This window comes from Bos javanicus, chromosome 22 (genome assembly GCF_032452875.1).
Source record: "Bos javanicus breed banteng chromosome 22, ARS-OSU_banteng_1.0, whole genome shotgun sequence".
Taxonomy (NCBI): domain Eukaryota; kingdom Metazoa; phylum Chordata; class Mammalia; order Artiodactyla; family Bovidae; genus Bos; species Bos javanicus.
Window position 1 is genome coordinate 60,775,190 of NC_083889.1, and position 5,864 is coordinate 60,781,053.

Genomic DNA, 5,864 nt, shown 5'->3' on the forward strand with positions numbered 1-5,864 from the left:
TGAGATGGGATGGTGTTATCATTGGCTGGGGGTCTTTTGATTGCCTACTTTGCCTAGTATGGAGATTGGAACTTGCTATTTAGGGACAGAATGTGAAATGAAAAGTGAAGTGAAGTCGCTCAGTCGTGTCCGACTCTTCACGATCCCGTGGGCTGTAGCCCACCAGGCTCCTCTGTCCATGGGATTCTCCAGGCAAGAATACTGGAGTGGGTTGCTATTTCCTTCTCCAGGAGATCTTCCTGATCCAGGGACTGAACTTGGGTCTCCTGCATTGTAGGCAGATGCTTTACCATCTGAGCCACCAGGGAAGTCCAAGGGACAGAATGACTCATGACAAACGGAATGACCCTTGAAAGTGGTTGTCATGGAGCTTAGCTAATTCTGGAAATATTGCCCTATGACCCCAGCGTGTGGTTCCACAGTTTATGCTTCAGAAAGACCACATTGGGATGGGGTGTGAGATACACTGTAGGGGCAGGGAGCTTTGCTAAGGCCTGATGGAGGGAGCAGGCTTGAGCAAAGGTTGTGGCCATAGAGGGAAGTCAGTGTGGTGACTGGCCGTAGGCTCTGGAGGGGGAACTGGCAGTCACTGGGGCACAAGGAAGTGGGAGACTGGGAGGCCCTGCGTGTCTGGTCTCAGCAACCAGGGGAGGCTGGGCTGTCTCCTGGGTGTGGAAGCAGCAGGATCACAGTCCTCTGAGAGGCCTCTTGACCCTCCAGGTGAGATAGGGATGCGGTGGCTGGATAGATGCGCCTGGTCTGGGAGAGGGTCCAGGCTGGAAATGTCACTGGAATCGTTGCAAGAAGAGGAGAGGCCAGGCAGAGGCATGTGGATCACAGCAGGCTTAAAAGCCCACTGTCTATGAAAGCTCCATTTTGCCTTTAGTCTACAGATTCTGCTCATTTCCAAGTTGTCAGCACCTGTTGCCTCGTCCGGTACAGTGAGGTTTTTCTATGTATTTGTTACAGTTAGATGCGATGTCACATTGTGTGTCCCCTCCTACACCCAAAACAACTAAAATCCAGTAGATTATAATCGACCCTTGGGCTATACAGATCTGTGGGCTTAGACAGATGCATAGTGACAGGTATCCATTCCAAAGGATCACATGGACTCCTTTAACCCCCACCCCATGATCTGCTTATTATCTGTGCAGCTTTGCCTCATCCAGGATGTCATAAATGGGGCCATCATGATGTAGGAGATAGCTGGGCTCCAGGTTAGACACTAGCAACTGGCCTCCTGTTTGCATTTCAAGGGGCATGAAGAAGTGGGCTTCAGCTGGATACTCACAACTCTTAGCATTTCCTGAGACAAGAGATAGCTGGACTCCGGTTAAGGCATTTGCAGTCAGCCTCCTTTTTGCCCTCTGAAATGGAAATGACAACACAAACAGGGCAAATAGCCAGGGTTTGTCTCTTGTAAACATCTTAGAGTAACAGTCCTGGCAATAGTCAAGGTAGTAGTCAAGGCAACGACAAAGAGGGGCAAAGCCCTACGTGAGAAAAGGCTTCAGGGATGGCTGCTCCCCCTCTTTTGGGACAAGGAGACACTACACGTGCACAGGAAGGCTTTGGGTGGGTTAAAGGTCTGGGGACAATGCCAGGCCATAATGAGTTGCTCCTCCCAGAAACCTTCACTTTGAGATCCATCTTGGCTGAGGGGTGTGTGCACATCAACGGGAGGGTCCCAGTGTAGATCAGGTTGAAAAAGAAACCAGATAACTGGCTGAAGGAAGACAGAGACCCGGAAGAACTGGCCTGTATGAATGACTTAACCACCTCTTTACTGTGCTCCTCCTCACCAGGGGGCTGCCTACACACTTTCTCTCCCTTGCTTCTGTCTCAACGAAACAAATTGTTTCTCTATGTGCTCTCCCACCTGTTGTTAGGCTATTTCTATAATAATGAATTTTATACTTGTGTTTACAGTTTCTGCCTCTGTGATAAATGCATTTTTCCCTAGGACAAAGAGTCAAGGGAAAATATCTTCTAGCTCCTAGCCCTTGCTGCTCTGGTGTCTAGGATTCCTGGTTTTCATCCAGGCTGGCCAGGTTCAGTTCCTGGGCAGGGAATTAAGATCCCACTTCATGCCCCTGCTTACTCTGTTACTGAGTCCAAGCTCACTCGTCTCACAACAGGCCAATGAATCCGAGAGACGAGGTGTTGAGGCAAGGAAGAGACTTAACTCAGAAGCCAGCTGACTGAGAAGATGCAGGCTCGTACCTCAAAACATCCATTTTGTCAGGGCCTAGTGGCCAGGCTCTTATGGATCAGAAATGGGAGCAGGTGAGAAAACAAAGCAAAAAGACTTTTCAATCCTTGCAGATGTCTCCTAGAATGGCAAGCCTCAGGCAGGGGGATGTGTTAGCCTCACTTCCTTACAGTTCGTCCTTCACAGGTGGGAGGCTCAGGTTGTCTCCCAGAGGCAGGCCATTATGTATATTTATAATAACAAAAAAGGGTTGAAGTCACAGAAGCAGATCCAGTGTAAATTAAAGATTAACCCTTCCTGGTTATAAATGCCCCCTCTTTGAGATCAATAGCATGTGCAGCCTCTTTAGGCTGGATTCTTTCACTTAACAATATATGGGCTGATGGTTCATTCCTTTCTATTGCTGAGCAGTGTTCCATTGTATATGCTTGTAAAGAAAAACAATTTTCCTTCTACCCTTCCAGATTCTTGGTAGAGACTTCCCCTGTAAAAAAGAAAAAAACAGATTACCAGGAGAAAAACAGAAGTTTAATAACCTGTATACCTCCCGTATGTGTGTTCCTGGTGGCTCTGAAGGTGAAGAATCCACCTGCAATGCGGGAGGCCTGGGTGTGATCCCAGGGTTGGGAAGATCCCCGGGTTGGGAAGATCCCCTGGAGGACGGAATGGCAACGTACTCCAGTATTCTTGCCTGGAGAATCCCATGGACAGAGGAGCCTGGCAGGGTACAGTCCGTGGGTCTCGAAGAGTCGGACATGACTGAGCGACTAAGCACATGCCTCCTGTATATACAAGAGCTACCCAGAGAAAGTGAGGTACTTACTCCCTTTAACGTTCAAGGCCATAATTTAAAATACTATCTTCAGATAAAAACAATAGGAGAAAGTCCTTGGAGGAGGGAAGCCAGTTTTGGCAGGTTATCATGCAAAACACAGTAAAGAAGGGTATGATTGTTTGCAGATTTAAGTCAGGGCTCCCCACTCCAGTGTTCTTGCCTGGAGAATCCCAGGGACAGGGGAGCCTGGTGGGCTGCTGTCTCTGGGGTCACACAGAGTCAGACACAACTGAAGTGACTTAGCAGCAGCAGCAGCAGCAGCAGCCTCCATTGAAAAGATCTACTTGAGGTTTAATCATCCTATTTCTGGTGCAAAGAGGGGCAGCCCTTAAATACGGAGATTTCTCTGTTGTAAATGTCCTTCACAACTGAGGAATCTCCATAGAGTTTTCTGAGATTCCTGTTTTTTTTTTTTTTTTTGTTTTTAAATGAGACTGAAATATTCCTTATGCCAGAAAGGCATATTTTGGGGTGGTATATTCTATTTGCCCTGACATGGATGTATCCCACTTTGCTTGTGTGTTCATCTATTGAAGGATATCCTGATTTGTTCGTTTTTACCTATTATGATAGTGCTGCTGTGCATAATTTCATCCTTGTTTGAATTTGGAGATAGATTGTCAAAGCAGTTGACTAATACTGAGCATCCCAACGTGAGACTTGTTTAGCTTTGGAGAAAACTGCCCAGCTATCTTACCAAGTGGCTGTACAAGCCTCCCACTGCTAGGGAAGCACACTGACTCAAACCGCCCACCCTGGCCAGGCACCATGGTAACCATTTGCATGAGTTGTTTTGTGACAGAAATTCCTGGTAAGGAACACGGAACTCATAAGCCACCGCCAACTGGAAGAGTTCAGGAAAGGTCAAAAGGAGACACCACATGTCCGACCACCTCCCAGGACCCTCGCTGGCATCCATCTTGGCTGAACAGGGTGTGCATTGCTGTAGCCACACTCTCCAGGAAGCAAACTCACTCAGAAGGACCACGAAAATAGTGGAGTGCAACGTATTACACCGGCCGGCCCAAGGCAGAGTCTCCTCTTAGCCAAGGACCCCGACCAGCCTTTGTGACAACCTTCTATACCGTAAGTGCACGTGCCCAAGCCCACAGAGAGATACAGTCAAGGCTAGCTATGGTTTATATGCAGTAAGTCTTAGTTGGATAAACAGGGTAACGTATATCAATAGGCATTGTACAGATAATTTGTGTTGCTTTGGGGTAAATTAGTACACTCCCTTGGTGACGGGATGTCTGCGCACGAGTCCTGGAGGCCTTTTATCTGGGGGTCGGTTTTCTGATTGGTATGTCGTCTCCATGGATACTGAGCACATAATTTAGTGTCCATCGGGTGGGCATCCAGGCATATGGTCCAAAGTTCACGGTGGTTTCAAGATGGAGACTGATTTTCAAGATGGAACCCGTTCAGCCTACTTTCCTCCTTCAGCATCACCAGGAAGGGCTCTGAGTCAGAATGATTGGCTAAAGACAACCCGGAAACTAACCCTATCACCATAAAACCCGAGACTGCGAGCCCTGTGACAGAGCTGTTCTGGATTCCCTTCCCCTACTGCTCTCTGCCTGGGTGCCCTTTCCCAATAAAATCTCTTTCTTTGTCAGCACATGTGTCTCCTCGGACAATTCATTTCTGAGTGTTAGACGAGAGCTCAGTTTCGGGCCCTGGAAGGGGTCCCCCTTCCTGCAACCTCCAGCAATGAAGGAGAGTGTCTGGTTTCTGTTGTTCCTCACCCTCCAGCAGTCGCTACTGTCATATATTTGGAGCACAGCAGTGCTAATAGGTGCAGTGTGCTATCTCATGATTTTAATTGTTATTCCCTAGTAGTATGATACTTTTGTATACTTTTTGTATGATATTTAGCATCTGCATATCTCCTTTGGCCAGGTGTTTCTGTTTAGCTCCTTACCCATTTATTTATTTATTTTTTAACTGGGGCTGTTTTAGAGGTCTTTGTCTATTTTAGGTCCAAATCCTTTATTAGATATGTGTTTGCAAATATTTTTCTCCCAGTTTGTGGCTTGTCTTTAGACTTTCTGAATAAGGTCTTTCAGGGGAGAAATCTTTAATTTTATAAAGTCCACAATATTTTTTCTTTTGTATATTGGCTATATCTGTGTTAAAACTCAAAGCTCATGATCTTCAGACCAAAGCCAAGGCCATGTATATTTTCTTATATATACATGTAATTTTGATTGTTTTGCATTTTAAATGTATGTTAATCAATCTGAGTGAATTTGGTGTGAGTTTTACAGTTTGTGTTTGCAATCATTTCATTTCATATGGTTTCCAGTTGATTGCTCTGTAACTGTTTTGGAGAAATCATAAGATATTTGTCTCTATTTCAGTTTGAATTTCTTATCTGCAGCAGAACTCCACATATCTGCTCCACGGCCCCCTGGAGCCTGCTCCCTCTGAGATCCAGGAAACAGGAGGACCCACAGACTGAGCCCACCCCTCATAAATGAGGTCACACTGCACGCTGTCTCTTCAGACTGCGTTTTCACTGAGTAATATACATGTGAGATTTAACCATGCCTTTTGAGGGTTGGTAGTCCACTCCTTTGTGCTGCTGAGTAATACTCCATTACATATGTATGGGAGGAAAAACAATTTTCACTCTACCCTTCCATATTAAAAGACAAGTCACCAGGAGAAAAAACAGAAACATACCTCGTCTATGCTTCCCTGGTGGCTTAGTGGTAAAGAATCTGCCTGCAAAACAGGAGAGATGGGTTTGACCCCTGGGTTGTGAAGATCCCCTGGAAAGGGAGTTGGCAACCCACTCCAGTATTCTTT

General features: G+C 46.4%; 1 long non-coding RNA gene across 1 annotated transcript; it reads left to right on the forward strand.

Moving 5' to 3' along the window:
- The first annotated feature begins 856 nt into the window (after positions 1-856).
- Positions 857-4,671, forward strand: LOC133235629 (uncharacterized). The gene is made up of 2 exons (XR_009732609.1): positions 857-4,136; positions 4,497-4,671. It is a non-coding gene; the product is annotated as an uncharacterized LOC133235629 (long non-coding RNA).
- The last annotated feature ends 1,193 nt before the right edge of the window (positions 4,672-5,864 follow it).